This window comes from Zingiber officinale, chromosome 10B, assembly GCF_018446385.1.
Source record: "Zingiber officinale cultivar Zhangliang chromosome 10B, Zo_v1.1, whole genome shotgun sequence".
Lineage (NCBI taxonomy): Eukaryota > Viridiplantae > Streptophyta > Magnoliopsida > Zingiberales > Zingiberaceae > Zingiber > Zingiber officinale.
Window position 1 is genome coordinate 43750856 of NC_056005.1, and position 11445 is coordinate 43762300.

An 11445-nucleotide genomic window follows, 5' to 3' on the forward strand; every position below is an offset into this window, starting at 1 on the left:
TCTTATGACAGCTGCCAAGTCCTATGACTAGGCCATACTCCAAATCTGGCGGTAAGGTGTTCTGTTGTCCCATCGAAGACGTGCCGGGACTGTAGCAGTATGGTGTCAGGTAAGCTTTCTGACAAACACATACCGAGGTATGGGCTAAGGATACGTATTTGCCTCGGTAGGTGTGCGTGAGCTCTTTCACCGCTCTATATAAAGAGCCTTATACTTCGCCGGAGGTACGCGTTCTATAATTTTGGGAGCCACTTCTTCACTGTTAGCTTGCCTGACTTGAGCGTCGGAGGGTCGCCGCCGGGAACCCCTTCCCGGCCCGACTTCTATGCAGGTTCATCGGAGGTTCATACGATCAGCCGACTATCTACGTCAGCAACCCGGAGAGCGTCACGTGCCCAGCGTCCGTTGATTCAGCTTTCGGACATGATCAATTTGGCGCCGTCTGTGGGAACGCTCCTGCATCCGAACGGAAACAATGGACGAGGCTGGACGACAGCACACGGTGACGCTTTCCACGGAGGAACTTGACGCTCTGATCGAGTTGAGGGCCGCTAAGCTTGTGGAACAAAAACAGAAGGCACCAGCCGAGCGGCCTTAGCAGCAAGCCACATCAGCATCAGGTGGCCGAGCGGAAGCACCACAGGCCACAGTTCCATTCCATCAAGCTCTATTCCGTACTCCTGAAGCCGCAGCAACTAATCGAGATTGGGGATCATCTTCGGATGAAATGCCAAGACGGGATAGTAGAAAAGGAAAAGCCCCCCGAGCGGACGCATCGCCCGAGCGGATCAACCGTCAATTTTCAGAGGCTATTCTACGAGACCCTCTGCCCAAGCACTATGTGCCTCCGACGATCGGCGAGTACAATGGAACCAGCGACCCGGACGATCATTTGGGTAAATTTGATAACACTGCAACCCTGCATCAATACACAGATGGGGTGAAGTGTCGAGTTTTCCTCACCACCCTCTCCGGATCGGCTCAACGGTGGTTTCGGAGGTTGCCGGACGGATCTATCACAAGCTTCAAAGACTTCCGTACGACCTTCTTCCACCACTTCGCAAGCAGTCGGCGCTATCAAAAAACCAGTGTTAGTCTGTTTGCCATCAAACAGGAAGCCCGCGAATCACTCCGAGCCTACATCCAGCGGTTCAACAGAGTGGCCATGGACATTCCAACGGCCACCTTGGAGACCATGATGAATGCCTTCACACAAGGCCTCGTGGATGGGGATTTCTTCCGATCACTCATTCGGAAGCCGCCCCGAGACTACGACCACATGCTACACCGGGCCAACGAATACATCAACGTGGAGGAAGCGCAAGCGGCCCGGAAAAAAGAAACTCCAGCCGAGCGAGCTCCTCCTGCCGAACGGAAGCCGCACGCTGCTCATCAGCCACCCAGAGGACCAAGGGCCGAAGCAATCTGCTCCCCCCATGCTAGGTCCCACGTGCAAGAGGTAGCTACCCCGCGGCCCAAGCCAAAGAAGAGATGGACCCCAATGTTCTGCTCCTTCCACTGGACGGACACACATAACACCAGGGATTGCCGTAGTCTTCCTCTAATCGCCCACCCCGTTCCCAGAGGTGGCGGTCGTCGGTCGCCATCAGCCGACAGGCGACAGAGGCCTCGTGAAGCCGATCGGACGGTAGCTGACAGACGACAACAACAGACTCCCGAGTGGCATCGCTCTCCGAGGCGGGAGAATCTCCGGATGTCTAGGGAACGTCCCCGACCGTCCGCTCGGGAAGAAGAAAATAGAAGCAATACTTCCCGAGGCGATATCAACATCATAACTGGTCGGCCAACCGGAGGAGACTCCAACCGAGCAAGGAAGGCGAGCGTCCGGCAGCTCCAGATCCATGCAGTCAGCTGCAGCCAAGAGCGGGCTAGTGGACCCGAAATCAGTTTCGGGCCCGGGGACTTGGAAGGAGTTGAAGTGCCCCACGACGATGCTCTGCTCATCAAAGCGGTAATAGCCAACTACACTATTCACCGTGTTTTTATTGACACAGGAAGCTCGGTCAACATCATATTCAAAAAGGCGTTAGATCAACTGCAAATTAACCGCGCCGAGCTGCTGCCCATGCCAACCCCCCTCTACGGATTTACGGGCAATGAAGTCCTGCCGGTCGGACAAATCCGGCTGGCTATCTCACTGGGAGAAGAGCCGCTCAGGAGGACGCGGACAGCAAACTTCGTGGTGGTCGACTCTCCCTCATCATACAACGTCATTTTGGGACGACCGGCGCTCAGCGAGTTCCGAGCGGCCGTCTCCACCTTCCACCAGAAGATCAAGTTCCCTGTCGAGGACAAAGTGGGAGAAGTACGGGGAGATCAACTAGCAGCTCGGCGATGCTACGTCGAGATGGTCCGAGCAGAAGCCAATTCCGCTCGTAAGTCACCACGGATCGAGGTGAACGCTATAACTGAGAAGCCTCCCTCTCTAGTTTATGAAGAAAAAGAGGAAGTGCAGATTCACCCGACCCGAACGGAGGCCACAACGTTCGTTGCGTCCGACCTGGAGGCAGGCCAGAAACAGGAAGTGATCAAATGCCTCCGGAGAAACTGTGATGTCTTCGTCTGGTCAACGCACGAGCTGCCCGGAATTTCGCCGAGCATAGCGCAGCACGAGCTACATGTCCGACCGGACGCTCGGCCGGTGAAGCAGAGAAAAAGGGATTTCAGCGCCGAACAGAATGTCATCATCCGGGCGGAAGTTGAGAAGCTTTTGGAGGCCGGCCATATACGCGAGGTTCAGTTCCCGAGCTGGCTGGCGAACGTAGTATTAGTCTCCAAGCCGGGCAACAAGCGGAGAGTGTGCATAGATTTTCGGGATCTCAACAAACCTTGCCCGAAAGACTTTTATCCTCTGCCGCGAATCGATCAGCTGGTGGACTCCACCGTAGGCTGCGAGCTGATATTTATGCTCGATGCTTACCAAGGCTATCATCAGGTGCCGCTCGCCCGTGAAGATCAAGAAAAAGTCAGCTTCGTTACAGCCGACGGCACCTATTGCTATAATGTGATATCGTTCGGATTGAAGAACGCGGGAGCCACATATCAGCGGCTGATGAACAAAGTGTTCAAGGAGCAGATCGGGCGAAATCTGGAAGTATACGTGGATGACATTCTTATCAAGTCCTTCCGAGCGGCCAATCTCTTCGAAGACATGGATGAAACTTTTCGAACACTACGAAAATATGGAGTCAAGCTAAACCCCCAGAAGTGTCTGTTCGGAGCAAAAGGAGAGTGTTTCTTGGGTTACATAGTGATCGAGCGGGGTATCGAAGCAAATCCCAGCAAGGTGAAAGCTCTACAAGATATGCCACCTCCAAGAAATCTGAGGGAAGTGCAGCGTCTGACCGGTCGGATAACTGCTCTGTCCAGATTCATCTCCAAGACCGCCGACTGGAGCCTACCCTTTTTCAAAATATTGCGCAAGGCCACTAAATTTCACTGGGACGGAGAATGCGATCGGGCGTTTGAAGAACTGAAGGCATATCTGAATTCTCTGCCTGTGCTAGCCAAGCCAGCCGTAGGTGAGCCTCTTTGTATCTATTTATCTTCAAATGAGCAAGCAGTCGGCTCGGCATTAGTGAGGGCGAGCGGATAAGAGCCTGTATATTTTCTGAGCCATATTTTAAAAGATGCTGAATCTCGCTACACTAGGCTCGAGAAGTTAGCTTTCGCTCTGGTCCTTGCCGCTCGACGCCTTCGTCCATACTTCCTGGCGCATACCATCATTGTCAAAACTAATAGCCCGCTCGGACGAGTATTATTGAATCCAGAAGCGTCCGGACGTCTTATTAAGTGGACAACGGAGTTGAGTGAATTCGACATTCAATATCAACCCCGCTCGGCAATCAAAGCGCAGTTGCAGAACTCGGAGCCGGAAGCTATGTGGAAAATATTTGTGGACGGATCATCCACTCGGCTCGGAAGCGGGATTGGACTACTGCTGCTCTCTCCCCAAGAAGAAAAGATGAACTTATCCGTCCGGCTGGATTATAGAGCTACAAACAATGAAGCTGAGTATGAAGCCCTCATAGCAGGCTTGCAGGCAGCTCGACATGTGGGAGCCGGACGGGTGACTATACATTCAGATTCTCAATTGGCTGCTCAGCAGCTCTCTGGTACTTTTGAGATTAACAACGCTCGGCTCAAACTCTATGCTGAAGCCTTTGAGAAGCTCAGAGCCAATTTCAGAGAGGTCATCAAGAGGCCGATGAGTTAGCCAAACTTGCAAGTGCAATAACGTCGTTCATCACCCAGTCGCCAATCGAACAAGTGTCTTTGGTGGCGCACGTCGACCGGATGGAAGCCCTCACATTCCCAAGTGATTGGAGGACACCCATCATGGAGTTTCTCCGCTCGGGAGCTACGCCATCCGATCACCATGAAGCCCAACTTCTCAGGAGAAGGGTCGGTCGGTTCACACTTATTGGAGATCGCCACGTGTCAGCAGAAGCGAGATCGCCACGTGTCAGCAGGACACGGGTCGCATTTAATGAGCCCCCTTACCGCACGCAGCGCACGTGATTGGCAGTAGGGGAGAGGATTCTGCATGGATTCCAAGGGAGTACAAGGCACGGGCAAGACACCGTCGAACGGATGTGCATCCCTAAGCCTGGCCGAGCGGACTAATGCAGCGGCCGTTACTCAGTCTGATCGGCAGTCCAGTCAGTCGGACTTCGCCTCCTTCGACTAGACTTGAGGGGGAGGCAAGTGATCCGGCGGTTAGAACAGGGGACCCCCATTTTGAGGGGTCAACGCCACGTGGAAGTCAAAGGGCCAGGTGGCCGACCGGAGAAGGGCGGACCGGTCGGCCGACCGGAGAAGGATGGGCCGACCTCCCGGCCGGTCGACCGGTCGACCGGTGAATAACCGATGGCAAAAGGTGCCCCGACAGGGGTCGGGGTTCCGGTGCTCGATTGAACAGTAACGAAGGGCCGAGCAGAAGTCATGCTCGGCCGTAGACATAAAGTAACATACTGCTAGCATACCGAGGATCTCCCCAGCATACCGATGCATATGGAGGGTCGGACGTGACGTGAGTGCCGGGCGGCCGGACGTGAGATGAGTGCCGGCTGGCCGGACCGACCGGACGGGAGATGAGTGTCGGCCGGCCGGACGCCCCGGCATGGAATAGAGAGAGAAGGAACATCTTATGACAGCTGTCAAGTCCTATGACTAGGCCATACTCCAAATCTGGCTATAAGATGTTCTGCTGTCCCATCGAAGACGTGTCGAGACTGTAGTAGTATGGTGTCAGGTAAGCTTTCTGACAAACACATACCGAGGTATGGGCTAAGGACACGTATTTGCCTCGGTAGGTGTGCGTGAGCTCTTTCACCGCTCTATATAAAGAGCCTTATACTTCGCCGGAGGGACGCGTTCTACAATTTTGGGAGCCACTTCTTCACTGTTAGCTTGCCTGACTTGAGCGTCGGAGGGTCGCCGTCGGGAACCCCTTCCCGGTCCGACTTTTGTGCAGGTTCGTCGGAGGTTCGTACGATCAGTCGACTATCTACGTCAGCGACCCGGAGAGCGCCACGTGCCCAGCGTCCGTTGATTCAGCTTTCGGACAGGATCAATAACCATCCTCATGGTTTTAAAAGAGAGTTTTAAAAATTATAAATCTTTCCTTTTATAGCTTTCTATAAAATATTAAAAGAAAGATTTGATATCTTTCCTTATTTGTAGATTGAAAAGGAAGATTTTAATTTTGAGAATTATTTTTTGTAATCATCCACATGTTTTAAAAGAGAGATTTTAATTTATAAAAGTTTCCTTTTATAACCAACCATGAAGGAAATTTTTAAAGAGAAATTTTTATTTTAAAAATTTTTGGAAACAAATTAGGAAGTTTTAATTTTGTGTTTAAAACTTTCCGTCTTTGGAGGGATTATAGGGGTCGGCCACAAGTGGGGTTAAGAGGAAAATTTAATTAAATTTTCCTTATTAGCCATTGGCAAGGAAAATAAGGAAGTTTTAATTATGTTTAAAACTTTCCTTATTTGTCAAGACCAAAGAATATAAAAGAGAGGGTAGAGGTGTCTCATCTCACAACAATAATTCTATTATTCGTCTCTTCTCATCCTTGGTGGTGGTCAGTCCTCTCCTTCTCTCCTTTTCCTATTCTTCTTCCTTGGTGGCCGGCGGCATCTCATCTCAAGGAGCTTGGTGGTGACCGGATCTTGCTAAAGGAAGAAGGAGAGATAGGAGCCTTTGTTTCTTAGCATCCCTTGGAGCTTGGTTGGTGGCCGAAAGTTCTTCATCTCTTGGAGATTGTTGGTGGCCGAAACTTGCTTGGAGAAGAAGGAAGCTTGGGTGGATTCTCATCTCGGTAGATCGTCGCTCACACGATGTCCGAGATAAAAAAAGGAATATGGCAGACGATCGTGAGGTCTATAAGCTACAAAAGGTATAACTAGTTATTAGTTTTCACATCATAACTAGTTCATCCTTTTGTTTAGATCTTGAAATATCAAACATAAGAGGCTAATGAATCTAGGCTATTGAATTTATGTTTTCGATTTTGTGTTTCTTTTGTTTTTCGAACTTGTAATTCGATTGTTCTTTTTGGTTAAACCTAGAGTTACTATAAGGAGATTAAATATTGAATTTCGTTGAAAGACTTTATCTAGGAAGTGGTGGATGATCCCATACCCAAAAAGGTCTAGTGTCTCGCCATGTTTAACCTGGAAGCCGATCTCTGGAATAAATATTTAATCAAATTTGTAGCATGGGTGGATTTGGATCAATAATGTTAAACATCGTTTGCGATCCAAGTCTAAACCTCTAAGAACAGATAAGTTAAATTTGAAATCAATAATGTTAAGTTCTGTTTGCAATTCCAAATTTAATTTCTAAAGAACACAATAGGTTGTTAGGAATGGTTCATGACTTGTACAAAATTTTTGTACAGGGGAACCGGTACGATATTCCCAGTAGCAACCAACAAAAAGTTTGCTTCGAGCTTGAGCCAAGCTCGAGCCCGAATATAACTTAAATGAGTCGAGCTCGAGCCTAATACTGTTCGGCTCGGTTTGACTCGTTTACATCCCTACAAGCATGAGGTCCAATCATGACTTGGGCTTCTTAATTATGCCCGCAACTAGCTATATTCCTAACTTGGGAAAACTTTTAAGCCCACTTTATGCAAAAACTAGCCCTACGGGAGATAAGCATATGAATACCCAGGATTGGCATCTAATTCAGTAAATCAAAGATCTTATTCAACAATTACCAGATCTCACAGTACCTCCTACAGATAGTTTTATAATTCTTGAAACTGACGGATGTATGGAAGGATGGGGTGGAGTCTGCAAATGGAAAAGAAATAAATTTGACTCCAAATCCACAGAGAAAGTGTGTGCATAAGCCAGTGGGAAATACTCACCTATTAAAGCAACAATCGATGCAGAAATTTATGCGATGATGAATTCACTTGAGGCACTAAAGATTTATTATCTGGACAAAAAGGAACTTATAATTCGAACAAATTGTCAAGCTATTATTAGTTTCTTTGGGAAGTCCTCAATAAACAAAACATCCAGAGTTCGGTGGCTTACATTTACGGATTATATTACTGGCACTGGAATTCAAGTCATTTTTAAACATATAGATGGGAAGGATAATCAATTGGCAGATGCCTTGTCTAGACTAATATCTTGTCTTGCTACTACAGAATGGCTGAAGGAAACTATACTTGGCAAGCTGGAGCTAGTAGCCCCAGCCCTCAACGAGCTCAAGGAAAGGCCCAGCAAGGAGGCACAAGCCACACTGACCCAGGCTCTCCTGGCCCTCTCAACCTTATTAAAAAGTATCAACAACTCATCCAAGACCTCTACAAATATCCCTACACCCTTGAATACGAACAAGAAGTCAGGGAGCAATTGCACAATATATAGCAACAAGCGGCTATACAGGCAACAAATGCATTATAGCAGCTCAGGCTGCTTCACTCCCTGAAAACTTAGGATTGTCGCAAAAGGAGTACCAAGGACAACTGGTGGTCTGACTGGTACCTAGCAACAAAACAAATTAATGATCAACTTGAAAAAATGGCTTATTCACTAAATGATGTTGTTCGAATAATGGACTCCTTTCATCTTTAAAGAAGTGGTGGGCCCAATAGAATATATGTGTGCTGTAAAGTAGATTCGCGATAATATTCGTAATAAGATTATGTGTGCTGTAAAGTAGATTCGTGATAATATTCACGATAAGATTATGTGTGTTGTAAAGTAGATTCACGATAATATTCGCGATAAAGTCAGAAAACTGTCCTCACTAGAAGACCGTAGAACTCTAGCGATGATGGGGCCGAATGAGCACCCGACATTTCTACCCTCTTGCTATATAAGGATGGCTTCTCCCCCCTTGCAAGAGAACAAGTGATCCTTGGTTCTTACTTCGGGTTCTGTATTAAACAGGAAGTAATAAGAATCTATGAGTTTATATCTTTCCTCCTTATTTCTTTATCCCTCCCCCCCCGAGTTCGCATTTCGTTTTGGTATCAGAGCCCGTCTTAAAAGGATAATTATGCAGGGGTAAACTTCACGGGTACAGGTATTAAGGGAAGAACTAATACTGAAGTTTTATCTAATGAGTCTTTGAATGTTGGTATTATGCAAATCATGCTATTCAAAAGAACAAGTCCTAACTTGGTAATAGGCGAAGACATGCCGTGATAAATCCAAGGGCACACCTGCGTGAGACATAGCATGGTAAGGAACTGCCCTTTCAAAACTTATTTGATAACCTTAGAGTAAGTCTCACCCTTAGTACCTTAACCCTGTCTTTTTCAAATATCTAATCCCCCTTAGTAGATGAACAATTATATTATTACCAAAAGCACAAACTCATATAAAGACGCAATTAAAGCCACTGAACACCTTGAAGCTCCACCAATTGGTTTTGCCAAACCTAGCGATTTCCCAACCAACACCTTAGCTGTCATAATAAAACAAAACAATACACAAATACAACTCTTGGTTCAGGTAGCAGAAACTTTAAAGGACATACAGTCTGACCTTAAACTTATTATAGAACAAACAAAGAAAGGAGTCCAGGCAACTTCCATACCTGACGACTTGGTGGAAAAGCTAAAAAACCTGTCTTTAGGCCCAACTGACAAACCAAAGAAGGCAAGGGAAAGCTAAGAGTTTTCAAAGACCCCTACAAGGTGCTTAAGGAAGAATAGGCCAAATTAAAAAATTAATAGCCACCAGAACTGATACTACATCAGTACCAATACCTACTTCAACAACAACACCTTTATTTGAAGATCAGATACGAGAATACAGGCGAAATCAACGACGAATGCATAACCTCCAACGTACAACTGGAAGATTAAGAAGACAACTTACTAGGCAACAGAGTTCACAATACACTTTGGAGCAACAATTGGACCCTCAGGTACAATTACGTTTGTCTATGCAGGAACGTGCTTCAATAGTTCCTGTTGAAGTTTCGAACCATTCGCGGCGAGATGATGTACACCATAGGGTGTATGCTCATCGATCAGAAGAAGTTGTGCTTATCACTGATGGAGGCCAGCTAGACAAAAGCTTCAATAGGAAGAAAGCTTCAATAGCCTCCAAAGAAGCCATATGCAGTATGCCCACTTAGGTGTCTTACAGTTACGCATACAGGCTCTTCATCGACAAGAAGAAGGTACCATAGCTCTAGTCATCTTTCGGGATAACCGATGGCTTGGTGATCAAGCTATCCTTGCTACAATGGAAGTTGATCTTACTCAAACCACTAACCCTTGACTGAATTTTAAAATTCAATCAATAAAAAACTTGACAACTCATGTAACTCACACTCTCATAGCATCTACACCAACTTTCCTATCCAAAAGGTAAAATTTAGAGTAAAAAAATTACTTTATTAAATTTAGATATCCACTTTTCAATATTCCATATATTAGCTTTCCTATTTCTTCAATCTCCTTTACAATATTTAGGGAATGAAATCTATTCCCTAAATTTAGAGAAGTACTGTTTATAAATGCATAATTTAGGGGATGGATAGGGTAGCTAATGTAAAGATTTTTTAGTTACTCTATCTAAAATTTAGGGTAACATATTTGAATAGGGTATCTGATGTGGATGCTTTGACTATTTAGCCACCTAGAAACATACCACTGAATAATATACCTAATAGTTGATACTAACTTTAATTTTTATCTTAACAGCTTCAAATCTTTGTGCCCTAGTATTTGTGTACCTTTCTAAATTTGGCATTTTACTAAATCATGTAAACAAGTTTCAGTACTTAAATCACGTATCTAACTTTCATGATACCAAATCACATACCATATTTTTGAAATACTCTTTCTCTATAGGTCCATCAGTTAGTTCCAGACAAAACTAACTAATGGATCTAGAAAACTTTAAATCACTTCAAATCAAAATCATTGCACTCTTAGAAACCTCTTTCAAGGTATTTATGCCCTTGGATCTAAATTTAATGGTATAAATTAAGAGTAGTGAATTAAATTGAGAGCATATCTCTAAATTTTTTACTTTACCAATTCAAAAGTTCATTACTCTCAATTTATGCTATCGAATTCAAATAGATATATTAAAGATATTTTCAAAAGTACATTGATTTTGGTTTAAAGTGATTTGAGGTTTTTTAAATTTATCAATTAGTTTTAGATCAAACTGAAAAATTTAAAAGTTTGATATTTTTTGAATAGGGGAGTCCTAAGAACCCAATTAGCAAGTATCATTATCCTAGACCTTAGAATGAGCTTGTGATAAATTTTATCAAGCCTTTACAAATTTAAAAATTCACTATTCTCAATTTATGCTATCGAATTGAGATCCAAGGACATGGATATATTAAGGAGGCTTTCAGGATTATATTAATTTTGGTTTGGAATGATTTGGAGTTTCTATATTCATCAGCCAATTTAAGACGAAACTGACTGATGGATCTATAACATTCAAAAATTTTGAAATTTGATATTTTTCAAATCAAGGGTGTGTTATTGGAAACTATTGGTGGTATTGGTTAGTGTGTATTATTATTCTAGGCCTTATAATGAGTTTATGATAAATTTTATCAAGTAAGTTTAAAATTCACTATTCTCAATTTACATTATCAAATTTAGATCCAAGAGCATAAATATATTAAGAATATTTTCAAAAGTATATTGATTTTGATTAGAAGTGATTCAGATTTCTCTACATCTATTAATTAGTTTTGTCTAAACTAATGGCCTATAGAGAAAGAGGAAGGGTATTATGATAGGTGATTTGGTATTATGAAAGTTAAGTATGTAATTCGGATAATATTGCAACTTGCTTAAAATGTCATTCTAAATTTGAGCTCTTCAAATAAAATGTTCTTCACTAGATTTAGGAGAAAATGTGCCCATGCTTACGACTTTGAGGAAATAGTTTTCTACCCATACTTCTAAAC